The following is a 26633-nucleotide window of genomic DNA, read 5'->3' on the forward strand; positions in this document are numbered from 1 at the left end:
ACTGGAAGTTCTGGACTTGCCTTATAAAAAGAACTTGAGCTAATGAAGCAAAACACCAAATACCAGCCAGAGAAACAACTTAATGAAAGGATGCAGAAGAGGACATTTCACAATATTTGTAGCTTCAACAGAGTCCAGAGGCAAATACAAATCTTTCTCCTTTCTCCCCACAAATATACGGTCTGAACAAAGACAAATATGAAGGTTGGGGGAGGGGGGATCAGAGAGTGGGGAGCTCTCACTTGACTGAATGCCCCAGTCAGGTGACCTGGAAGGTAGACCTGCCCGACAGCAGTCTAGCCAACTGTTAGTGGTTCTGGATTCTGGGTATAAGTTTTGTTTGTTTGTTTGTTTTTTCCTTTTTTCCAATTTGGATGTTGGCCAAGTTTTTCTCATCCCTTAACTGGGAGAATGCTCAGACTGCCTTACTACTTTGCTGTGCTCTACTTAGGAGAAAGGGGAATGAAATTCTTTTTGACCTGTGGGTTTGGGGGGAGGGATGTGATGTAAGACCTTTTGTCTGATGGAGATGACCTTTCTGAAATTTCAAGGGAAAGGGAGAAGGAGGATAATAAGAAGAACCAGGGACTAAGACATCCTAAGGGAAAGACCCTTTGTTTCTTTTTTTCCATTAACAGTTAAAAACTAGAAAGAGCATCTTCAGACCATTTTTCAAAATTAAGTTACAAGCCCCAGGAGTCAATGTGCTCCTATGACCCAAGCAAAAGCCAAGGAGTCATCAGAAAAGCAATTAAAATTAATAAGAAAATGCTATATGCTCCAAACTCCCTTATTTTGCCAGAATAGAAATTTAGGCCCAGAGAAGTTGTGATTTGACCGCTGAAATAGAGTGGTGAACTTAGGTCTTTAAATTAAATATTCTTTCTATTACTCTACACTTTTCCTTCCTACAAAAGCATCACGGTGCTCACACCAGAAATTTCATTTGTACTCATGAATTTATGGAAAAATGCAAAATGCTTGAAGATGATACAGAGAAACAAAGGTAGAAAGAATACAGGTCAGTTAGTAAGTGAACTTGAATTCTATTCTTCATAATAATCTTTTACTATGTCACTTAGAATAATTATCTTCTGAAGTTGGATTTTCTTCATTTGTCAATGATGATATTTACACTTACCAACTGTTGTGACCAGCATCACACAAATGGACTAGTGGTGGTTGAAAATAAGGAGACTAGGTTGCTGATATTTCAACAGAACCATTTATTAGAGAAATTATACTGCTTATATATCTTAAAACCATAGGTTATTAAGAAAAGCACTGTTCTGTGACCAGCCCTGGTTTCTGTTTTCTATGATCTAACTCTCTGAAACATGTTAGTTTCTGGAAACTCAATTTTATGTAAATGGAGAGTTGCAACATTTCTAGTAGCCAAAAGCCTGTGAAAAAGACCATATTTATGATGAAAACCTATTGGTTGTATCAGATTACAGCTTTATACAAGATTATACAATGCCCCAGTAATTGTGCCAGAACCTTATGTTTTCTCATGATTTCAAGCTTAAATGCATTCTTGATTAGTCTTAGGAGGTGAGGAACATCCCAGTTACTGAAGACTCTAGCTTCCTGGGAGTGTACTGACAGAATAAAAGAAGGAAAAGGGTTGCAGATGAGAATTCTAGCCTCAAGATACACACCTATGGGCATAATCATACAAGGTAAGTAAATTACAGAATGGGGAAATCTACATAAAGCCATCAACTTCTTTAGAAATGTACCCAGTTACAATAACAAAATTAATTTTCAAACACATCAAAAGGTATATACAATTAAGTGACAACAAACCTGAGATGATATATATCCCTTATAATGGAGACCAGATACAACAATTAATACAAGAAACTCCTGAATAGCAGATTATAATTGGGATTCATGCTATGCCAATTAAATATGACAATCCAAAAGGGATTTTTAAATTCTTATCAGAAAATGAATTTATATTTCAGAAAGTTATATCAGAACAATCATTTCGGGGCAAAAATACATTTACTGATGCTACAAATTTATCTTGCCTCTATATACAGCCCTGAGGATGGGCTACTTAAGCAAATCAAAACACCTTTTTTATCCACTCAGAAAAATGAATTAGTAGCTATTTTAACTGCCATGGTTATGTTTCCAGAGCCTATCAGCATTATATCAAATTCTAAGTATGCAGTAGGAGTGTTATCTAGAATAGAAACAGCTAATATTAAAAGAATGAATATTATTGAATTGTTTATGTTTCAAGATCTTCAAGATGTAGTTAGGGCTCATCACAAATATAAAAATATATTTTACATATTCCTTTCTACACTAACATTGGAAGATCTATATTTGATGGAACTCATATAGCAGATCAATGTCTTATTAGCACTATGGAAGAAGCACAGGCATCACAATAAACATTTCACCAATCTGTTTGGATGCTCAGAAAAATGTTTCATTTTACCAAAGAGCAGGCCCAATGGATAGTCAAAGGATGTCTTGCCTATGTTGTGTATCACCTTCCTAACTTAGAGGGTATCAACCACAAAGGAAGATGTCCTAATGAGCTTTGGCACATGGATATTACACATGTATTAGAGTTTGGAAAATGCAAATATGTGCATGTTATTGTAGATACATATTCATGATTCATTTATGCCTCTGCTCTAGGAGGAGAAACCACAAAACATGTAATAGACCATTTATTATCTCACATTGAATAACATGTCCCACACCCCAGCCCACTTATTTTTTTCTTTACTACATCATTTTTCCTCCAACAAAGAGGAACAGAAAAAGTTAAGGGACCAGCTCTGCTGCCTGGCCCTCCCATTACAATATGTGATATGGAAGGATGTTAATGGGATATGGAGGGGCTCTGATAAGGTAATAAATTCGGGGCCTAGATTTTTTTTGTATTTCCACAGATGAGGGAGTTACATGGATCACCGAAAGATATAGCTGCCCTGTCCAAATTAATCCAGAGCATGAAGATAAAGAAAAGACTTTCCCAAGAGGAATCGAGCAGCATGGCTCCTGAAAATGCCCTGGTAGGGGCACACCTTAAATTGGGAGAAGAATAAAACAAAACCTTCTGGGATATTATACAAAGCCTATCTTGGGTGAGAGTTGTTGGATGGGATGAGCATGGGTAACAATACATTTCTGAAATTCTGTTGTACAGTATCTCAATATTTAGTTAGGGAATTTGGTATTAGAGCATTGAGGGGAGTCAAATAGTTCAATAATTAAGTTTAATTTTACTGAACTTACTGATCTTTACTGAACTTACTGATCCTTCCCTATGTGTTACTACAAATGCTAGCTTTGGCAGCTGTAATCTGATACAACCAATAGGTTTTCATCATAAATATGGTCTTTTTCACAGGCTTTTGGCTACTAGAAATGTTGCAACTCTCCATTTACATAAAAAAGGCTTTAAGTCTAGTGCCATAAAACTTATACAACACTTCCTCAATCTAACAACAATTGGGACAGAATTGTGAAACAACAACTCCTCATTGGGGAATTTATATGTCACCTTGTCCAGAAGTTGATCCTCCTTTTCTGGACTGCAGAACAGAACAGAGATTTTGAAACACAATTTAGAATCAGACTTATATATTCTGGCATAATGACTCTCGTAATTACCATGTGCATTGGGGTATACCCCAAACGAAATTGGTGGAGACCCCTATTATCAGAATAGAAATAAGAATGTATCATATAATGCAGGCATGTTTGGGAAATGATTATGCTTTATTATAATACATATTATGTGCAGGCATGTTTGGGAAATGATTATGCTTTCATGTGAGGAGAAATTGGCCAGGTGACAATAGCAATAGTAGGAGCTTGTAATGTTACTTGCAGGGAATGAAAGATTTCTGAATGCATAGGAAGCAAGGTTAAGACCAGTATTGTTTTTCTTATTATGAAGCTTTCATTTAATATGTTGTTACCTATACAGAGTGATAATTGGTATCACATTTGAGCAAACCATTCCTTGGAGAACATTGAACATTTGTTCTGCAGAAGTAGAAAGAAAAGATGTGGTTTTTGTGTTGTTTTTGATATAATTACATTAATTTCTATTTTAGCTTCACTATGTCTATAACCACTGTTCAAAATCAATAGTTCAAGCTAATTATTTGCATGAACTTACTCTGAACGTCTCTAAAGGGTTTACAGAATAAAATTAATAAGGCGTTTATGAAGCTACAAATTAATTAATGGAGGATGGCCTTGAAATAGGATAAGAAGTAGGACAATTGTCAGAGGTCCCAAACATGCTAGCTAGCCATGTCAGGACTTTCTGTCCACTGGACCCTCTCCTTATCTCTACCTTCGCCTATACTTTAACCTTGCTTCCAAACCCCATAATAAATCTCTTTTATCAATCTAAAAAAGAAAAAAAAGAAGTAGTAGAAAAATTGAAGATAAAGATTGGTGTGTGATTACAGATTTACTAGTTTCTGTGTGATTAACAAGGAATACAGTGAGTCAGAATGGGATTGGGATAAAATTAGAAATCATCTTAATGGGTTATGGGGAAATTCAAATATTTTATTGGTTATTAAAGATTTTCAAAAAAGATTGCTGATGTTAGATAAAGAATGACATGAAAATCTAGAACCTGACTAGTGCCCAAACAATTGCTGACTGGATTAAGAGAGCACAAGGAACATTCCATGCCATTGGGCATGAAATTATACTCAGCATTTGCTGTAATTTTACTTACATGCATCTGTATCTATAGACTTACTCTGGTAGGCTGTTTTCTAACCATTGTTAAAAGAATTGCTGAGAATGTCCACAGACAGGATCTCAGACTTCAAGACTTGAGAGCACTTCAAAAAATAAAAAATGGAGAGATGTAGAGAACTTCCAGGAAGCTAGAGACTTCAGTAACTGGGATGTTCCTTTCCTCCTAAGATTAATCAAGGGTGCATTTAATGAGAAAACATAAGGTTCTGGCACAATTACTGAGGCATTGTGAACTTCACACAGGATTGAGTCTCCAGACTCAACATGCTTCAGAGAGTTAGATCATAGAAAACAGAAACCAGGGCTGGTCACAGAACAATACTTTTCATAATAACATATGGTTTTAAGATATATAAGCAGCATGATTTCTCTTAATAAACGGCTGTTGAATTATCAACGACCCAGTCTCCTTATTTTCAAACCACTAGCCCATTTGTGTTGTGCTAGTCACAATAACCAACCACATATAAGTTTCAAAGCATTGTGAAATATTAACAGATTGTGTTGCTTTTGCATAATTAGACTAAGCATTTTAGTGCCACTGGAGAAACAGGGTAGTATAGTGAAAGAAGTAAGATAGATTTAAAATCTGGTATCCTGGGTTCAAATACTTGCAATGATAGTTCTTTTTTTCCCCTTTATTAGTTTACTTTCCTAATTACATGTAAACGATCATTTTTAACATTTTTTTAAATTTTGAGTTCCAAATTCTTTTCCTCCCTTCCTCCTTCCCCACTCCCTGAGATGGTAAGTAAGCAGTTTGACTTTGGTTATACCTATGCAATAATAAATTTCCATATTAGTTATGTTGTGAAAAAAAAAGGAAAACTCTCATTGACCCCATTTCCTTATCTTCCATTCACTTCATTGTCCTTGTATTCTGGCTTCAGACCCCACTATTCAACTGAAACTTCATTTCTTTTAACTGTTAAACCCATTTCTGATAGTTCTTGGCTGGGATAAATTATATGCTTCCTGGGGTAGAGGGGGGTAACTGAGGGAGGAAAGAAGAAAATTTGGAACTTGAAATTTTTTAAGTCATATTAAAAATTGTCTTTGTACATAATTGGGGGAAATTAAATATTAAGAAATAATGTTTTATTTATCTTAGGTTTGCTAGGATCACAAGAAAATGTACATAAATTGCTTTAAATATTAAAGCATTTGAAAAGTTGTTACTTATTCTGGAAAGATGAAAACAGAATCTGATTGATTCGATGATTTATGAAAGACTAGAACTGATGTATCCTTATGAAGCTTGAAAGAGGAAAATTTAGAGCAAAATGAACATGGAACAGATTACCCTTAGTGGTTTCGTTTTACAGAATGATGATAGATAAGAGATTTAGTTATATCCATGGATGTTGTGTTAAAAGAGATTTAGTTATATTCATCAGTGTTGTTCAGTTACGTTCGACTTTTCGTGTCCCTCTTAATTTTCTTGCCCCTCTTTCTCTTTCTCTCCATCTCTCTCTCTCCCTGTCCCTCTCTTTTTACCTCTCCTCTCTCTCACGCGCGCACACACACGCACAAATACAAGCAAAAATGCATTGTCTGATTTCAATTCATCAGGAAATTTTAAGGTTTTCTTGGCAGAGAAAGTGATTTGCCATTTTACAGATGAAGAAATGAGGCAAACATTGCTAAGTGACTTGTCTAGGGTCACACAACTACTAAGTGGCAGAGGCTAAGTTTGATTTCGGAAAGAAATGTTCAGAAAGAAGAGTGTTCCTAACTACAGGCCGGGCAGTCTATCAACTGCACCATCTAGTGGCCCGAGTGCCAACTAGCAAATTCTCATTCCCCCTCCCCGCCTCTTGTTTTCCAGGCTCCACCACTACCTGCTATCTACTACCGTTTTCTCTCGAGCCCCGCCCTCCTCAACTCCAGCCCCTCAAAGTCTGCTCCCACGATTCCTGGCAAACGCTATCTGGTCTAACCCCAAAAGAGTTTCAATAATTCATTGCCCATATTGGCCTCCTTCACATTCCAGGTGGTCACGTGGGGCCTGCAATAAAGGAAGTAAACCAAGCCGAGCATCAGCCCAAGACCTAGCGGGGAGTGCAAAGGCTGGGGTGGAACATGGGTTCCAGCTAACCCATGATAGCAAGAGGTACTGCCAAAGAGCGCGAGTGAGGACTGACAAAGATCCAGGCGGATCAGGACTCGGGGAGGAAAGAGCGGGGAGGGACGAGCTCGAGCAGGGATGGACTGAATCTAGTTGGGGCGTGGAGAGAGGCGGGGCTCTAGCCTAAAGAGGAGGGCCTAGGGAGCGGGAGGAGGCCGGGAAAAAGGGAACCTCCCCTCGGGAGGAGCCTTATCTTGAGGACCGGGAAGAGGGGGAAGTGTGTCTGAGGGGTGTGACCTGGAGGGGCTACAATGGCGGGGTTAGGGAAAGGAGCCCACCCCTTGAAGGGATTGGCGCCGGGAGACGGAGTTCTATCCGGAAGGGGCGGATCCAACAAAAGTAGGAGACGGGTGAGATCAAATTCTGCGAAGGAGTCCATGCAGAAGTGCCAGGATTGGGGAAAGGAAGTCACTTGAGCCGGAAAAGGGGCAGACGTAGAACTCCAGAGATCGGCCCTTCCCAAAAAACAATTGCAGAAACGTCGAAATGAAGGAGTGTTGAGGCCAACATTCGCAGGACTTCCAGCTTCTACAGTGTCCGAGGGCAAATAGGAATCTTTCTCCCCAAGGAAATGGTGCGATCTACTGATGGACGAAATAAGGGGTGGAGGGGAAATATTCACGTGTCTGAACTCTGAATAGAGTCATGCAGTCCCAAAAGCGACCCTGCCACCTCTGGAGTCCATCAAACAATGAAGGTTCTGTGAATTCCCAATACGAAGCACTTTTTTTGAATGACGACCTAATTTCCCTCATCTTTTAATGGGAATAGTGCGAGAGAAGGGTTTTGCCGGACTGTCGTGAAGTGGGAATATGGTCTCGCAGTGCATCTTCTTAGGAAAGGGGAATGAAACCTATTTCTACCCTTCATTTTGGGTAGGTAGTGGTGTAAGACCTGGTTGTCCGATGGAGATGATAACATGAATGTTTTCAAGCCTGCCAATTTGGAAGAACCAGGACAGACTTCCTAAGGGAAAGATTCTTTTTCATTAACATCCAGGAATTAGGAAGAACATCTTCATACTATTTCTCAAAATTAAGTTCCAAACTCCTAGAATTAGAGGGTAGGAGTCATCAGAAAATCAGTTGAAATCAGCGAGAGAATGCCATATGCTCTATGCTTTGAAGCCATGAGAATCATATAATTCAATTCCCTTTTTTGCCAAAAAGTAAATTTAGGCCAGAGAAGTTGTATTTTGTCCATTATAACAGAGTTGATGTTAGGATCAGAATTTGAATCCAGGTGTCTACATTGAATGCTCTTCCCACCACCATCTACTTTCCATCCATAATCAGATCAAAAAAGAAAGAAAATAAAAAGCAAGCAAACAAAAAAAGGTGAAAATGCTATGTTGTAATTCACATTCAATCCCCACTCCTCTCTGGGTGCAGAAGATTCTGTCACAAGACCTTTGGAATTGTCCTGCATCACTTCATTATTGAAAAGAGCCATGTCCATTAGAATTGATCATCATATAATCTTGTTATTGTTGTGTATTAGGATTTCCTGGTTCTATTCACTTCATTTAACATCAGTTAAATCTCTTTGAAATATAGACCCAGTAGAGAGACACTGCTGGATCAAAGGGAAAAAATGAGAAAGAAAACAAAGAGATGGCTCTTTTCTTTCTTTCTTTTTTTTTTTTTTTTAATAACTTTTTATTGATAGAACCCATGCCAGGGTAATTTTTTATAGCATTATCCCCTGCATTCACTTCTGTTCCGATTTCCCCCCCCCCACACCCTCCATCCCCTCCCCCAGATGGCAAGCAGTCCTTTACATGTTGAATAGGTTACAGTATATCCTAGATACAATATATGTGTGCAGAACCGAACAGTTTTCTTGTTGCACAGGGAGAATTGAATTCAGAAGGTATAAATAATCTGGGAAGAAAAACAAAAATGCAAGCAGTTTATATTCATTTCCCAGTGTTCTTTCTTTGGGTGTAGCTGCTTCTGTCCATCTTCGATCAATTGAAACTGAATTAGCTCTCTATCGAAAAGAACCACTTCCATCAGAATATATCCTCAAACAGTATCGTTGTTGAGGTATATAATGATCTCCTGGTTCTGCTCATTTCACAAGACAGCTCTTTTCATCACTATTGGAACTGGCCTGAATCATCTTATTGCTAAGGAGAGCCACGTTTATCAGAATCGATCATTATATAATCTTGCTGTTGTCTGGATACTATTCTTAATAGAGTTATTATTTTTGTGTGTTCATCCCCAGTTATTCATCCATTTTCCATATTAAATAAGGGCCTAAAAATTTAAAAGGCTGAGTTGACAAAAGAGATGTTATAATTATTTTCTTCCTCATTGGGATTATTTGTTTTGTTTCTCAGATTTTCATTTTTGATGTATTTCCCACTTTTCTGGGTTAGCCTTATAGATTTCTGGATAAGATGGTCAGTAGAAAGACAGCAGTGACAATATTTGGGGGATGGTGGTAGAAGTTGGGTGTTGATATAGAGAGGAAGAGCGCAGAATGTCATGGATGGGTCATTGGAGAGCTCACTAAGGTTATGAGACTGTTACTGACTAACCAGGGTACTCTTGCTGCCCCAGGTTTGGCCAAAAACTTCCAAGTTATTCCAGGAGGCTCAGGAAGGTGTATAGCTGTTTAAGGACAATCTCCATCACTCTAGGATAAGGAAGTGAGTGGGGAACTAAACATTTGAAATTTCCCCAAAAAAACTCCACATTTGTCATTGTGTCTGGGAACTCCACCCCCAAAGCCCTAGTTTTTATTCCTATCCTGCAACCAATTATCTTCTCAAAGTCAGCTGCCTTCTCCTCATGGAATCTCACATCCAGGGGCAAGTCTTTCTCTGATACTGCAGCCACTGACAAGAGTAGCCCTTTCTTCCAGGTGGTCCAACTGGAGGTCCATGGAATCAAAAGTTAATTGTTCAATGAAGGGTTAAAAATCAAGGATTAGTGGAAGTAGGCTAGAGGCCACTAAAAAATCAAGGATCACAATGTAAACTAGGAGTCAGCTTAAATTGCTGAGAGGTCAGGAGTCAGGGACATCACCAATAGTGCCCTTTTCTAGCTCTTCTTGGTATTTCTGAAACAGACCCTAAACTTTATTTCCCATCATTCAAACTGGAAGGCATGGAAACAAAGTCTCATTTACTTGCTCCATCTCCATGTATGTGCTTCCAAGCTGCTCTCCCCTGACTTCAGCTCAACAATTTCCTAAATCTCATTCCCATTTTCTGTTCCTCTCTGCCTCCATTTCAAGCCCATCTCCCATCCCTTTTCTTTACCTACTGCCCAGTCTCAAGGCAGATTTACTGTTCTACGTTCCCATCCCATCTTTTCTCTTCCCCAATTTTGGATGCCACTTTTCCTCATGTCCCTAGGCTCACCCAGGTAAAGCTATTGATTTGTTATATAACTTTTCCCAACTCCCTCAACTTCTGAATTCTTGAATCCTTAACCTCAGTCTTTCTTAGTGCCTTCCCTTTCTTGTGTGTTCTTCCCTCCTATATCTTTTCATCTTCTATTCCCTTCTATTCTTTAACTTTAACCCACCCAACCCCAACCTTTGGGCAAGTAACATTCCTTTAATGATTCTCACTTTCTTTCTTTTTTAAAATGAAGGAATTAATTTAGATAACCCCTAAACTCCCTTCTAGCCCTAAATCCTCTGCCCTTTCCTTGCCCCAGACTCCATAACTCTCACTACTAGGCCTCAAGTAGACAGATGATATCATCCCCTTGCTCCTATTGGTAACAGAGAAACACTTTCTCCTCCATGATCCGCTCAAAGACTCAATTATATGATTGCAGAACCAGGCATCCTTCAGCAAATGGTGGATTTTATGAACCTTCACAAACTAGAGGTCTTCTTGAGACATCAACTTCAAAATTTTCTATCTAGGGTATGAGTATGGGAAAGGTAGGAGAATCAGGAGGCAAGAGATTGCCTGTGTATAAGAGTATTGAAAAGAAATTTTATAGTTAAATGTCTACACAGGAAAGGCAAACATCCACATACATCTTTCATAAAATATCAGAACTGGAAGGATCTGAGGCCATCTTCTCCAACCTGTACTTCAACAAGGAACAATTTAACTTCAACTCAACAGAGATAGTTACCTTTGTATAAGATACTATACTAAGTTACAAAATGAAATTGTCTCTGTCCCCAGGGAGCTTATGTTCTATTGGGAGGATACAACATGACATGTGAATACAAATATTTTTTCTTAAGGAGAGGAGCCTAAGATGTTCTAATGTAGGGGTTGGCACCTGAGCAGAGCTTTAAGGAAGCTGGGAATTCTCAGAGGTAAAAGTTAACCTGTATTAAGGCTATGAATAGAATTATGATTTTCATATTCATATGATATTTCATATCCATTTGATAAGATTTCTCATAGCTGCTGTTTCTGTCTTAGCAGTCAGAAACTCACAAGGTCATTTAAAAATCAATCATTCTGATAGTGGCTACATTCTTGTGGCTATATTGTATCTGAATACAAGAAGTGAAGCAAATCAAGGACTACAGAAACCTATTCCCATCACAGAACTCTAGTTCTGTGCTGAGGGCAAGGGTAGGTGTGGGAGTGCATTGACCCTCAAGATTTGAAGCAATGAAAAGAATTATATTGTAATCCACCTTCCTACTTATGATTTGTGTATAAAATCTCTACCTTTCCTTCAACAGGGAAGGTCTCTTTCCCTGAAGAGCTTCTGGTTTGCAAACCATATTTCCCCTCTCTGAAAGTGACAATTATACCACTGCTTTGCTCTCTAAAAGTCTGTCTCTAGGTCTGCTATGTGTGACGTCAGCTATTCAGTTTAGAGACTAATACAGTAAAATTCTCTTAACAAGGTACAGGAGCAGGTCCCTATACCTTGGGTATAGGCTGGATGCTAAATAGAGCCTAGTACTTTTGGCTCTATTACATTTACATTACATCTAAAAAATATTACATTTTGGAACTATGCTTAATGTTAGGAAGTTTTCCCTTTCATTTAGCCCTAAGTTTATTTCTTTGCCTTTTCCACCCATTCCTTCTAGTTGTACTGCTGCTTACATCTTCAGTCTGATAAGCATGCCTTCTTTGGACCCCTGTTTCCAGCCCAGGACAGGGGTAAACTTTTAAGTTAAAAAAAAAAAAATCAATCATTTACACTTAGAAGATGAAGATAACATTCTCAGTTTCTGCCACTCACTCAACAGAGCCACCGTCAGGTAAGAGATGAGCAATGAACTTGCTGTAATAGGAAGTATTCAAGCACAAATGATTCCTTACTCCCTTGTATGACCTTGGATTTCAGTTTCCTCATTTTCAAAATTAAGGAGATAGATTAACCAATCACAGTGTAAATTCATAGTTTGTACTTCATATTTAGGTACCCACATATTGAATAAAAATTTCCAAGGTTCTCTCTATCTCAAAGTCTGCTTACCCATTAAGTTCTATCAGAGATACCTTTATAGCCAGTGTTTCTGATAAAGATCTCATTTTATAAAGAACTGTGTCACATTTATAAGAATACAAGCCATTCTCCAACTGTGTCAAAGGATATGAACAGACATATCAAATGGTGAAATTAAAGTCATCAGAACAAAAGGGAAAAACCATGAGAAAGAGAAAAAAAAAAAAGAAGGAAAAAAAAAGGTGAAAACAATATGCTTTTATCTGCATCCAGTCTCCATAGTTCTCTTTCTGGATGCAGATGGCATTTTCTATCTAAAGTGGATAAGTAGGATTTCAACAGGTAAAGGAGTGTGGAAGTTACTTCAGATGTCTTCCAAGATCCTTTCTAGGAGTAACTTCTGTTAATTATACATCTCAGTATGTAAATTCTAGATCATCGATAAGTGATAAGCAGAAGAGAACAACTTTTCAAAATGGGCAAGGAAAAGGCATTAAAGTCAGTCACTACAGTGAAATACCTAAGAGTTATATGAGTATAATAGGTTACTATTATACTATAAGAAATGGAGAAGGGGAGGATTTCAGAGAAATTTATATAGGAAAACTTGCACGAACTAATATGGAATGAAGTGAGCGAATCAGCAAAGCAGTTTATCACTGAGCAATCCTGATTTCAGAGTGTTCATGATGAAATATACTACCTATCTTCTGATAGAGATTTGGATACCATCAGTTTGGGAATTTGTTTTGGTTGAGTGTGCATTCATTTTAAAAAAGATAGAAAACTGGGTAGGAGAGAGGAAGAGATAATTTCCTGAATCGCGTGCAGTTTTAGTCTAAGTGATTTCTTTTGGCTTTAGTTTTCTTTAAAATGAAGATTTTCATGATAGGCTGTGATTTCTAATCCCCTTTCTAGTTCAGACTGTTAAGTTCTATGACATAGTCCACATTATTCTAACATTTTAAGGTTTACCTAGTACTTTCCTCACAACCCTCCTATAAATTGTAGTATTCCCAGAGAGTTTAAATGACTCAGCTAGAAGATGGGTGGCTATTAGGATTCATTCTCCTGAATAAAGTCTAATGTTCTTTTTAATGCACCAAAACCTTTTCTTTATCTCTCCTCCAGCCTGAGGATTTTGAGAAAACTTTGAGATGTGCTAGGAAGTGCTCAGAGAAGACTAGGACTTAAGTGAAGGTGCCAAAGGAATGCTGGTGAGCTTGGGAAGACTGGTTGGAAGGGGCTGGAGGACTCAGATAGTGACATTGTTCTCCACTCAGCTTGGCTGCAGGTACAGCCTAGAATTTCTTTCTTGTCCAGATTTCCTTGTCCAGGATGACCAAATCATCCCTAAAACAGTTCAGCACAGTCTGGGGCCCAGATCCTGAGTATTCTTTGTACTGTCCCAAAGGAACCTGGGCCAAAAAGAGGGGAAAAAATCCCAAAAATATCCCAAAGACTAGCAAAGAATTCCTCAAGTATCCATAATGGAAGGAACCTTAGTACAATATATGTATACATGTCCATACAGTTATTTTACTGTACAAAAAGAATCGGACTTTGAAATAGTGTACAATTAGCCTGTGAAGGAAATCAAAAATGCAGGCGGACAAAAATAGAGGGATTGGGAATTCTATGTAGTAGTTCATAGTCATCTCCCAGAGTTCTTTCGCTGGGTGTAGCTGCTCTATTGGATTCATTACTGCTCTATTGGAACTGATTTGGTCTTAAGGCTTTTTCTTGTTCAGTCTCCTATTTAATCCCCCCATTTTATAAAAGGAATCAGTGCCAGAGGATCCAGATTCATAAAGGTGAAGTCAGGGTTGAGATTCAAAGCCAGATCTTTTCCATACCAGAGTTTTTTGGTACCCCAATTTGAGGCCCAGCTATTGGCCCCACCCTCAGCCTTAACCCCCAATCCCTCACCATGTTTGGCTGAATTTGACCAAGTTGCCATATTAAAGACATCTGGAGAGATGCCTGGTGGACACTGGGCAAAGTAGCCATTGCCATCACCATCTCCAGTGTCACATCTTTTGTACTGGGTGGGGGCATACGCATAGTGCATGGTGCATTAGGAACCCAGTGATACCAGTCAAGCTTGAAGGATGAAACACAGGGGAGAATCTAGAATCATTCAGAGAACCAGGTGGTTTCTCAGTTTCCTGTCCAATCCCATTTTATCTCCTATCTCAATCTACAAGCAAATTTAGGCTTCATTCTATTCTCAGCCTAGCTTCATAGTATAGTATGTGTACCTGTCCCTGGTGGACAGAGGAGTGCTGGCGAGTACAAGTGAAAATACAATGGTCAGAAAGAAACAGATCATCCCCAGAATAGAAGGAGGTGGGAAAACCTAGAAGGAATGAAAAGAGGAAGAGAAGAGTGGATGAGGTTGTGGCAAAAATATAAAGACAGGGGCAGCTAAGTGGTGCAGTGGATAGAGCACCAGCCCTGAAGTCAGGAGGACCTGAGTTCAACCCCAATTGCCTCAGCAAAAACAACAACAACATAATGACAGCAACCTGTTGAAGTCTTCATAGTATTTGGGGGTTCTTTAGGTTTAGAAAAGGTACCATCAATTGGTATGCTTTAGGAAAACATCTGGACTTATAGTTCCCTAATTACTTAGTGGTTGGTTTTCAAGAGTAGTTCTGGCCAAAAAAATTCAGCTCAGCAACAAAATTAACTAATTAGACTCATATGATAGTTATATAGTCTATCATGCTGTGTAAGCTTTCCTTGACAGCTAGAGCCTGTCAGAACCTGTGCTCTGTTAGCAGAGTTTTATAGAACCTGGACTGAAAATGATGAGATATCTGAGGAATAATTTAGAGGAGCTGACAGATACAAAGCTACAAAAAGTGTCCTTACCTTCAAAGGGCTTACAAACAAATAAGGGAAAAAATTCAGCCTGACCTTAGGATTTCATTGGTATGTGGAACTCCCAGTTGGGAAAACTTCCTTCACCATGCAGATCTCCTACTCTACTACTTATAGAGAGTTGTCTGGGGCAGTAAGAAGATTAATGACTTACCCAGGGCCATACATCCGGTTGATGTTTTAAATAAGACTGGGAACCAAGTCTTCCTGGTCCTGAGGCCCACTTTTCCAACTGTTCTATTGCCGCTGTCTCCCAGGTGAGAATATACAATTGCTAAAAGCACAGATCTTCTTAAATACCTTGCCTGGTTCTCTTTCTTAACTAGCTACCATTTAAGAATATTGATAAGCTAGAGAATGTCAAGAAGAAAGCAACCAGAACGGTAAAAATTCTGGAGTCCATTTTCTATGGGATCAGTTGAAGAGGGATTTCTCATGCAGAGGAGGGTTGCCTTGTTTGGCCCCAGGAAGCAGAACCAAGGATGAAGGGTGCAAAATGGCCAACAGGAGGCATGTTATCAAAGCGGGAAAAAAACTCTTCCTAGCAATTAGAGCTATCCAGAAGTTGAATGAGCATCATGTGACCACTTGTTGGATAAGGGAGAATGGGGATTCCTTTTGGATAAAGGTTGGATTAGATTTTTGTTCAAGTCCCTTCCAGTTCTCAAATTCTATGATTTCTTTGCCTTCATCATCTTCTCTTGTATCATTCTTATTTGTGTATATCCCATATCCTTATATCCTTCCTTATAGATTGGAAGCTATCTACCTATCCCTGGTGGACAGAGGAGTGCTGCCAACAAAGGTTCATATGCTTAAAACTGGTTTTTCCAGTAGCAAGGTGTGGCTGAGAGTTGGAACTAGAAGGAAAGCTGAAAATCACAAAATTGAAGGTTTGAAATGTGGTGCTGGAGAAGGCTTTTAAGAGATTCTTGAATAGCAAGGAGATCAAAGTAGTCATACTTAAAAAAATTAGTTCAGCTATTTACTGGAAGGCCAAATACTGAAATTGAAGCTTAAATACTTAGGTCACATAATGAGAAGAAAAAAAAAGACTGATGGCAGGAAAGATTGAAAACAAAAGGAAGGGAACAGCAGAAGATGAGATGGATAACTAGTGACATGGAAACATTCATTGAACACACACTTGGACAGATAGAAGGGCCTAGTGTGCTTTGGTCTATGGATCAAGAAGAGTCAGATAAAACTAATAATTGAACAGTAACAACAAAAACAAACACAAATATAATTCAATTAAAATGTAAATGTATAAGAGGACTTCAAAACCCAACCAGTCAGATGTCAGAGAGAGCATTTTCCTAAACTAATGAACAGAGTGGTGTATCTAGAAATAGATATAAGATGGACAAGATCTCTCAAGGGACCTTTAGGCCAAGGAATCTAAGGTTTATTTGTGTAGTTCCTTTTGGTTGTTTTCAATAAATCTTTTTTGTTCTTAATTGCCCAGGCTTCCAAGTTTATTTAAAATGTCTATTTTATTTGCATGTATCTCTACAAACAGGTGAGACAAACCTATCTAATTCCACCTAATATTGTTTGCTTATCTTCCCACTTCCCCCACCACTGGTGGGTGAAGAAATCCCTCTTTTCCTCTGTACAGCCCTACTGGAATTGTACATTTTAGAACTGTAAGGCAGGAGACATCTGATTCAACTTCTTCAAACATCAGCTTCCTTCTCTGGGCCTTGGTTTCCTCACTTCTAAGTGAGGAAATAAAAAGGGAAGAAAGTTTCCCAGAGAGTATTTGTTGATTGATTATCACCTCCTGTCAACCCTCTGGGTCCTTTAGCACGACCCTTGCTACTTCCGCTGCCACTGTCTTCTCTCAACTGTCTTTGCCTTCATCTCTTTTCATTACCACACCTACCTTCTTCCATCTCCCCCACCCTGGCCTTTGGAGGTAAAGTCTTTATTAAGAAGGGAACCAGCAGTCCTCCTAGATAGCCTCATGAATCACAGCTCTGTTACCATCCTTTTGCAGATGTCACTCCTAATCAGTTGGACCTAAGGCTTGGTAGGACTATTGCCACTCACTACCCAAGCCTCTCAATCAGCCTCAATTTTTTCTGATGCTAGTGCTACAGGCTTTGAAAAAGGGTGATAAGAGAGAGAGAGAGACCAAAAATTCCTGATATCTGGCCAGAAACTTGCTATGTGGACCTGGAAGACTTTTCTTTCCAAAGCCTCAGCACTCATCTTAATATACCATGTTCTGTGTGGGCCATTACTTTGGCCTAATAAAATTCTAAGTATGTTCAAAACAAAGAAGAATAAAACAAAACAACTAAAACCATAAGGTTTAGATAGTATCTCCAGTTTCTCATTTGAATAAAAATGCTTGGTAAATTAAGATGATGGTGTGTAATTCATAAGGAGGAAGTGGTAAGGTTTCACTGACCTGCCAGTTTATTCAGCCCAGGCAAGAAAATTTGGTCAAAATCTTCCAGGCTCTTCCAGGAATTCAGGATGCTTAAAATTCCCTAGATAGCAAAGTCTTTAAGCCTGGGGGCAAGAGGGAAGCATGAGGAGAGGGAGAAGAGGATGAGAGAAGGGTTGAGGAAGGATATTACAGCCTGTTCCTGAGAATGAGGGTATCCAGAATCAAGCTTTCTCTTAACCAGGCTTATATCACCAATTCAGACACCCATAGATTCAATCTCACTTACCCCTTGGCCAGGGAACAGCCGAAATCAATTTTCTTGTCCTCATGAAATCTTTCATCCAAAGGAAGATCAGACAGAGTAGTCCCAGAGACTGTCTGAATTACATTATCCTTCCAGGAATGCCAACTGTGGTGATTGAGATAGGAATATGGATTCAAGTGTTAAATCTTGGAGGATGGGCTAACTGGGTAGTGAGAACCTAATGGGTTAGGATTGAAATTTCATTAAGAATAGCAGTGTAGGCAGGAGTAAGAGGTCAGAGTAGGGAAAGATGAGAGCTCATTGTCTAATTGAACAGTATCTGGTGTATTAAGCCTAAAAGGGTTGATGTGGATTGGGGGGAAGTTTGAGAAGGACATTTAGGATAGAAAGGAAGAGGGAAAAGACCTTTGCTGAGAGATGAGTTTTCAAGGATCATGGGTGAAGAAGCTTCCCTTTCTCACCTCTATTGCTTCCTTTTTCCCTCTTCTTCTCTGAATATCTTGAAGAATTCCTGGGGGTCATTCCTGATTGTCTGGGCTTGGGGGACAAAGGAAAGTCTTCACTTAACATCTCTTTCTTGACCTGAATGACAGACTTCCTCCCCAGTCCTCTTCTGCTCCCTCTTTCCCTTTTTCTTCCTGCCTACCCACACACTGCTCCTAACATCTCACAACTATAGATATATTCCTTATTTCCCTCAATAGCTCCTTCATCCCTTCCCAATTCGATTCCATTCCTGTTAGTAAATGCCTACTAGATGTGGAGACACTATGCTTGGCACCAGGGATACAAAGAGAAGACTCTGACCTTGTTTTCAAGAAGTTTGCAGTTAATGGGGACATTTTAGAATATAGAGTGTGACAGAAGCAGATAAAGCTCCTGGGCATCTAAGATGGCAAAATACCTATCTTTCATTTTATCATGTCACCTTAATCTGTTAGAGAAGGATCTGATCCTTGTCTTGGAGAAGAAGTTCCACAACAAAAGATAAGAGCAGGTGTTGGGAGCAACTTAGCACAAAAGCTGAAGAGCAGGAAAGGCAGACCTAGATTGGGGATAAGGCAGAAATGTAAAACCTGAATGGAGAAGGAATTTGGTTCATCTCCATCCTGCAGCTCCTTCCCATCAGTGCCTTCAGGGAGGCAGACAATGCCTTCATCCAGCACCCAGTGGTAACACGGGAATGTGAACTCAGTTCCACTATTCCCCAGACCTTGCACTGTGATTTGGTTGCAAAACCAGTTGTCTTAATCAAGGAGGAGATATTGCATACCTTCATGAATAGGAGGGGAACCCAGGAACTTTGAGATTTCTACATTAAACTCCTATACCTGAGTAGGAAAGGCAGAGAAAGCTATGGTAGGCCCAAAACACACAATGACCAGAAAAGAAGAGAGGGAACTGCTCTTGATGAGGTTCTAGTGGCAGTCAGAGAGTTGTGGAAATCCCCTTTAGAACAGAGGCACAAATTCTTCATGAAAGAATTCATGAACCCGAAGAATTGATGGAAGTTTATTGTTGGATGAGAAGTCAGCTTTGCTAAGAGACTGACTTCATAGTGGCAAAGTCCTATTAGAGTAATAGGCTGGCACTGAGAAGAGAATGTCTTCTTAGTGGGCAGGCAGCTATAGACAGATTATGATATTCTGCAAAAAACTCAGTAAACAGAAACATATTATATAAGCAGATTTTGGGAGGGGAGAGGTTGGGGCAGTTTGAGCTGATCAGACTAGGATCTCCCAAATGAAATTGCTTTGAAAGCTTTTTCAGCCTGAATTTGAATAGAGCTCTGGCTATTGATGGAGGTGATTTGCCTTAGAAATGGCCCAATTGGATATCACTTATCTGGGGAGATGTGCTTCCCAGGAGGGCCTGAGATTTAAATCTCCCTTCTTTACAGATCAAAGGGTACACAATTTTAGAGGGCTAATTTTACAGATTAAAGGGAACACAATTTCACAGAGTTGCCTGGGAGAAGAGCTAGGACATTTAGGACTCCAGTGGAAACTTCAAGGGTCAACTAAGAAACTTTAATGTAAAGCAAAATAGGACTGCTATGACGTCAGGAAAATCAGTATTTCAAATCTGATGCTCCACACATAGCAGGCATGTTTTTATAAGTGGCTTAATCAAAAGGAGGAAGCATGGGTCCTAGAAGGGTCCATGGAGTGGGAGAAAACCTAACAACTCTTTGCAACCTTGTTCCCATGTTTCTAAATAAGGGCAAAGGAGGGGGACCCCCAGGCTCTCCTTGATTCAGCAGCTAACTATTGAAATCTCTGGAGGACAGAAAGGTTGGCAGAATGCAACATCCAGACTTAACATCCAATACTTCCCCGTGGTCCACCTAGGAAGGAGAACCGATCCTAGTCAAGCCTCAATTGGGAAAGAGAGGTACGTAGAGATGAAAAGAAGGGAGGGTTATCACGTGGAGAAAGATGAAGAAAGAGAGATTTCAGAAGGTAAGATGTAGGTGTAGTTAGATGGCCCAAGTGGATAGAACAGCTGTCCTGGAGCCAGGAGAAGCTAAGAACAAATACAGACTTAAACACTTAACACTTACTAGTTGTGTGACCTTGTGCAAATCACTCACCCCCAACTACCTCACACACCAAAAAAATGTCGATCGACATGGGAAGACCAGGATAGAAATGATATCAGTAGACATAAAGATGGGAAGATGGAGACAGGATTGAATGGGGAAAAAATGTAGCAATAGGAGTAATGTATAGGAGATGCTGGGATCCTTGGACACTAATGGGGCAAGAGGAATCAGATGTCCCTCTACAGTCATAGGAAAACATCTGGCTGGAAAAAGGAGCAGAAATGGCCTGTTTTTTCCTCCTTGCAGTGTTAGAGAATTTGGTTTGTGAAAGAGGAACAGTTTCTGAGAGGATTGTTATTTGTCCCTCCTTTTAGAAAAGGACCATGGCATCAGGGAGGGGATGTGACAAGCGAGTGAATTGGATTTAAGTGAGGGAGGACTGTGGCAAGGTGTGACCTTCCTCATTTTCTCCTCCAAAGTCATCTGGGTCAAATGGCAGATATAGAACAGGACCATTGGAGATGGCCCTGGATACCTTGGGAGACCTTGGCCTTTTTAAGCTAAGGTCTTTAACAGATCTGTTTGATTGAAGCCACTGTGCCAATTGGCACAATCCTTAGGAAAGAAATCTAGCCAGTAACCAGAGAGTAATATTTAAAAAGCAGAAAACAGGACAAATCAAAGACACCTAGGAATTCTCCTAAACCTAAGATCCAAGACCCTGGAGTCTCTAGGTGCCAAATTCTTGTTCCTCTGGGATTCAGGCGCTTGCAGTTCTTGGAATCATTTGGAAACCACCTCCTCCCAGACCCTGGCGTCCCTCGAAGAGTCTTTTGGATTGTTAGTGCCTCTTCCCCATGCTCTCCTACTAGCCATAGCTGAACCTGGTTGGTTGTTTGGACCCCCATGAAGACAGAGCTCTTAGTGGCCACGCAGACATGATAGCGGCCTACAGCGTCTGGAGAGGAGTCACTATAGTGAAGGAAGGGAAAAGCAGCTATTTATTAGGTTGGGACCCAGCTGGGCTGGGCTCGGAAGACTCTGCTGAACGAATGGGGGACCCTCAACCCTAGAGTTCTCTCTTCAAAAGAGTGCTGGCTGCTAAACTTTGGAGAGTGTGGGGCTTGGAGTCAAGTACCCAGTGACAAGTTCCCTTCCCCGCTGTTTCCCCTCTTAGCTTTATTCCTCGACACCTTTACTCATAATTCCTAACCTTTCAATCCTTCACCACCAAGGGAAATAAGTAAAGGGGAAAACAAAGTAAGGTGAGGGAAGGGAAGGTTAAGATTCTAGAGAGGAAAAGGAAAACAAGGCGGGAAGGAGGAGAATAAAGAGGAAGGGAAGGGTAGCTAAGTGGCGCAGTGGATAGAGCACCAGCCCTGAAGTCAGGTTGGTTTCAGACACTTATAAATACTTCCCAACTGTGCAATATTGAGCAAGTCACTTAGCCTTGATTGCCTCAGGAAAGCAAATAAATAAATAAAGAGGAAGATAAAGAAAATGGAAAAGAGATGGATAGGATTGTAGATCTAGAAAGGGAAGAGACTTCAGAGGCCATTTAATTCAACCCCTTGTGGAAGATCAATCAATGAATAAACATTTATTTAGGACATGATATTAGCCAAGTCCTAGGGATACCAAAAAGAAGCAACAGGGTATTGGGAGAAATTTGAGAAAGATGAAAGGAAAAAGTTGTGTAAAATCAATTGGAGAATGGTTGAGTAAATTGTGGTATATGAACGTTATGGAATATTATTGTTCTGTAGGAGGTGACCAGCAGGATGAATACAGAGAGGACTGGCTAGACTTACATGAACTGATGCTGAGTGAAATGAGCAGAACCAGGAGATCATTATATACCTCAACAACAATACTGTTTGAGGATGTATTCTGATGGAAGTGGATCTCCTCGACAAAGAGATCTAACTCAGTTTCAATTGATCAGGAATGGACAGAGGCAGCTACACCCAAGAAGATAACACTGGGAAGTGAATGTAAACTGCTTGCATTTTTATTTTTCTTTCCGGGTTATTTATACCTTCTGAGTTCAATTCTCCTGTGCAGCGGGAAAGCTGTTCAATTCTGCGCACATGTATTGTATCTAGGATATACTGTAACCTATTCAACATGTAGAGGACTGCTTGCCATCTGGGGGAGGGGGTGGAGGGAGGGAGGGGAAGGGGTCGGAACAGAGGTGAGTGCAGGGGATGATGCTGTGGAAGGTTGCCCTGGCATGGGTTCTGTCAATAAAAAGTTATTGAGGAAAATAAAAAAAGAAAAAGTTGGGTAAAGACAGAAGAAAGAATTACATATCTACTGTGATATATATCTTAAGCAAAAATGAGCATCTCTCTGACAAGAACATTTCTTGTTAAAAGTATAAGTTAGTTTTCAAAAGTTTTTTTTTTTAATCCTCATCAGATCTCGGTAATATTTCATGAAATCATTTACCATTGCTATTTTCTATTCCCCATAGCTAGCTCTTGAATCCACATCCTCTTCTACATGCCATTTATTGAAATAATTAATTGTCTTCTAGTCTCTCTCATTCTTCCAATTTCTAGGACCCCGGTCTTTCTAAAATAATGTTTTCTTTTTATCAGGTGGAAACTACTTTTTAGTTTTAAACTCCCTTAATAATTTCAAGACATTCTTGTTTCCCAATGTTTTCCATCTCTCCAGACCTCACCATAACACACATACACACTCTCACACTACCACCAACAACCTGTTTCAGTTAGATAAATCTGAGGACAATTGTATCCCGAATGAAGAGTTAAATAACTGATTTTCAGATCACAAACTACTATATGAGTAATCATTAATAACACTTGGCATTGGATTAGAAGAAAAGCAAGAAACTGGAGGAAGAAAATTCTATAGCAAGTTTCTATGAGAAAGGTCTAATTTCTCAAAAACAGAGAACCAGTAGAACTTAAAAGAATACAAGTCATCCCACAAATAGTAGTCAAAAGATATATGAAAAGGCAATTTTTTTCTGTTATGTAAATGCAATTATTGAGCTCCAAGAAACAATAAATGTGAGGAATTCAGAGATTTGGGAAGACTATGGACAATGATAACAATAATGTAAACAAAAATTAAATTGAAACCAAACACTGTGTAACTGTAATAATGAATCTTGGCCTTAAATGAGAGAAAATTCTCTTCCCTTCCTTCTTTGGATAGGGTGGAGAATGGGTACAGAATATTTTTTTTTAAAGTTTTTCCTTACAGATATTTTTATTTATTATTAAAGCTTTTTATTTACAAAGCATATGCATGGGTAATTTTTCCAACATTGACTCTTGCATAAACTTTTGTTCCAATTTTCCTCCTCCTTCCCTCACCCCTTCCCCTAGCTGGCAGGTGGTCCAATACATGTTAAATATGTTGAAATACATGTTATATCCAATGTATGTATACATATTATACAGTTATCTTGTTGTACAAGAAAAATCAGATCAAGAAGGAAGAAAAACTGAGAAAGAAAACAAATTTCAAGCAAATAACAGAGAGTGAGAATGCTATGTTGTATTCCATGTTCCCAATTCTCTCTCTGGGTGTGGATGGCGCTCTTCATCACTGCACAAGTGGAACTGGTTTGAATCATCTCAATGTTGAAGAGAGCCACGTCCATCAGAATTGACTGTCGTATATTGATCTCCTGGTTCTGCTCATTTCACTTAGTATCAGTTCATGTAAGTCTCTCCAAACCTCTCTGAAATCATCCTGCTGGTCGTTTCTTACAGAACAATAATATTCCATAACATTCATATAACACAATTTACTCAGCCATTCTCCAACTGATGGGCATCCATTCAATTTCCATTTTCTAACCACTACAAAGAGGGCTGCCGTAAACATTTTTGCACATACAGGTCCCTTTCCCTTCTTTAATATCTCTTTGAGATATAATCCCAGTAGTACTGGATCAAAGGATATGCACAGTTTGACAACTCCTTGAGTACAGCTCCAAATTGGATCCAAATTCCACAAATCTGAGAGATAAACTCACCTATGTTCTTCTAATTTATTTATAATATCATTCTTTATGCCTATATCATGAACCCATTTTGATCTTATCTTGGTATATAGTGTTAAGTGTGGGTCTATGCCTACTTTCTGCCATACTAGTTTCCAATTTTCTCAGTAGTTTTTGTCAAATACTGAATCTTTATCCCAAAAAGTAGGGCCTTTGGGTTTGTTGAATACTAGATTGTTATAGTTATTGGCTATTTTGTTCTGTGAGCCAATGACTATAACAATCTAGCAACAACTTATTCAACTTCTCTTTCTTAGCTAGTACCAAAAGGTTTTGATGACCGTTGCTTTATAATATAGTTTTAGATCTGGTACAGCTAGGCCACCTTCATTTGATTTTTTTCTTCATTAATTCCTTTGAAATTCCTTTTGTTCTTCCAGATGAATTTTCTTACTATTTTTTCTAGTTCAGTAAAATAGTTTCTTGGGAGTCTGATTGGTATAGCACTAAATTAATAGATTAGTTTAGGGAGTATTGTCATCTTTATTATATTTGCTCAACCTATCCATGAGCATTTGATATTTTTCCAATTGCTTGGATCTGACTTAGATCTGTGGAAAGTGTTTTGTAGTTTTGCTCATATAGTTCCTGACTTTCCCTTGGCAGATAAATTCCCAAACATTTTATATTATTTTTTTTAAACGGAATTTTGTATTTCTTGCTGTTGGATTTTGTTGTTGGATTTTGTTAATGATGTATAAGAATGCTGATGATTTATGTAGATTTATTTTGTATACTGCAACTTTGCTAAAGCTGTGGATTACGTCTAATGGCTTTTTAGTTGATTCTCTGGGGTTCTCTATACCATCATATCATCTGCAAAGAATAATAATTTGGTTTCCTCATTACCTACTTGAACAGGCAATTTTTAAAAGAAAAAAATCAAAGCTACCTATAGTCATATGAAAACATACTCTAAATCGCTACGTATTAGAGAAATGAAAATTAAAACAACTCTGAGATACTATCTCACAACTATCAGATTGACTAATATGATAGAAAAAAGAAATGACATGTTGGAGGGGATGTGGGAAAACTGGGACATTAAAACACTGTTGGTGAAGTTGTGAATTGATCCAGTCATTCTAGAGAGTATTTTGGAAATATGCCCAAAAGGCTATCAAACTGTGCATACCCTTTGATCCAGCAGTGCTACTACTGGGCTTATACCCCAAAGAGATACTAAAGAAGGGAAAGGGACCTGTATGTACCAAAATGTTTGTGGCAGCCCTGTTTGTAATGGCTAGAAACTGGAAAATGAATGGATGCCCATCAATTGGAGAATGATTGGGTAAATTGTGGTATATGAATATTATGGAATATTATTGTTCTGTAAGAAATGACCAGCAAGATGAATACAGAGAGGCTTGGAAAGACTTACGTGAACTGATGCTAAGTGAAATGAGCAGAACCAGGAGATCATTATACACTTCAACAACAATACTGTATGAGGATGTATTCTGATGGAAGTGGATTTTTTTGACAAAGAGATCTAACTCAGTCTCAATTGATCAGTGATGGACAGAAACAGCTACGCCCAAAGAAAGAATACTGGGAAATGAATGTAAACTGTTTGCATTTTTGTTTTTCTTCCTGGGTTATTTCTACATTCTAAATCCAATTCTCCCTGTGCAACAAGAGAACTGTTCGGTTCTGCACACATATATTGTATCTAGGATATACCATGACATATTTAACATGTATAGGACTGCTTGCCATCTGGGGGAGGGAGTAAAGGGATGGAGGGGGTAGAAGGAGGGAGGGGAAAAATCAGAACAGAAGTGAGTGCAAGGGATAATGTTGTAAAAAATTACCCTGGCATGGGTTCTGTCAATAAAAAGTTATTTTAAAAAAATAGAACTACAAAAAAAAAAGGAAATATGTTTTATATGACTGTACATGTATAATCTATATAAAATTGCTTGTTTTCTTAATGAAGAGGGAAGGGAAGAAGAATGTGGAGCTCCACATTTTCAAAAACGAGTGTTAAAACTTGCTTTTTCATGTAATCAAGGGAAAATTTAAAACTTAAAGCTCATTATAAAACAACTACTTGGTACTGATTGAAAAGTAGAAAAATAGATTACACTGGCTAGGTATACACAAAAACAATTAGTAGCCTAGAATTTGAGTAAACTCAAGAACACAAACTACAGGATAAGAATTCTGTATTTGACAAGACCTTATTCAAAAACTGGAAAATAGTTTG

The 26633-nt window shown here is 38.9% G+C and overlaps 1 long non-coding RNA gene across 6 annotated transcripts in view; it reads left to right on the plus strand.

Annotated features, from left to right (window-relative positions):
• The window catches only part of LOC127560923 (uncharacterized), a 33124-nt gene extending 26330 nt beyond the window's left edge, over window positions 1-6794 (plus strand). For all 6 annotated transcript variants that reach the window (XR_007953429.1, XR_007953431.1, XR_007953428.1 and 3 more), the window contains 3 exons: window positions 1546-1682; window positions 2919-3113; window positions 6587-6794. This is a non-coding gene — a long non-coding RNA (uncharacterized LOC127560923). The remainder of the gene's footprint in view (window positions 1-1545; window positions 1683-2918; window positions 3114-6586) is intronic.
• The last annotated feature ends 19839 nt before the right edge of the window (window positions 6795-26633 follow it).

The sequence above is a fragment of the Antechinus flavipes genome, chromosome 4, assembly GCF_016432865.1.
Source record: "Antechinus flavipes isolate AdamAnt ecotype Samford, QLD, Australia chromosome 4, AdamAnt_v2, whole genome shotgun sequence".
In the NCBI taxonomy this organism is placed as follows: domain Eukaryota; kingdom Metazoa; phylum Chordata; class Mammalia; order Dasyuromorphia; family Dasyuridae; genus Antechinus; species Antechinus flavipes.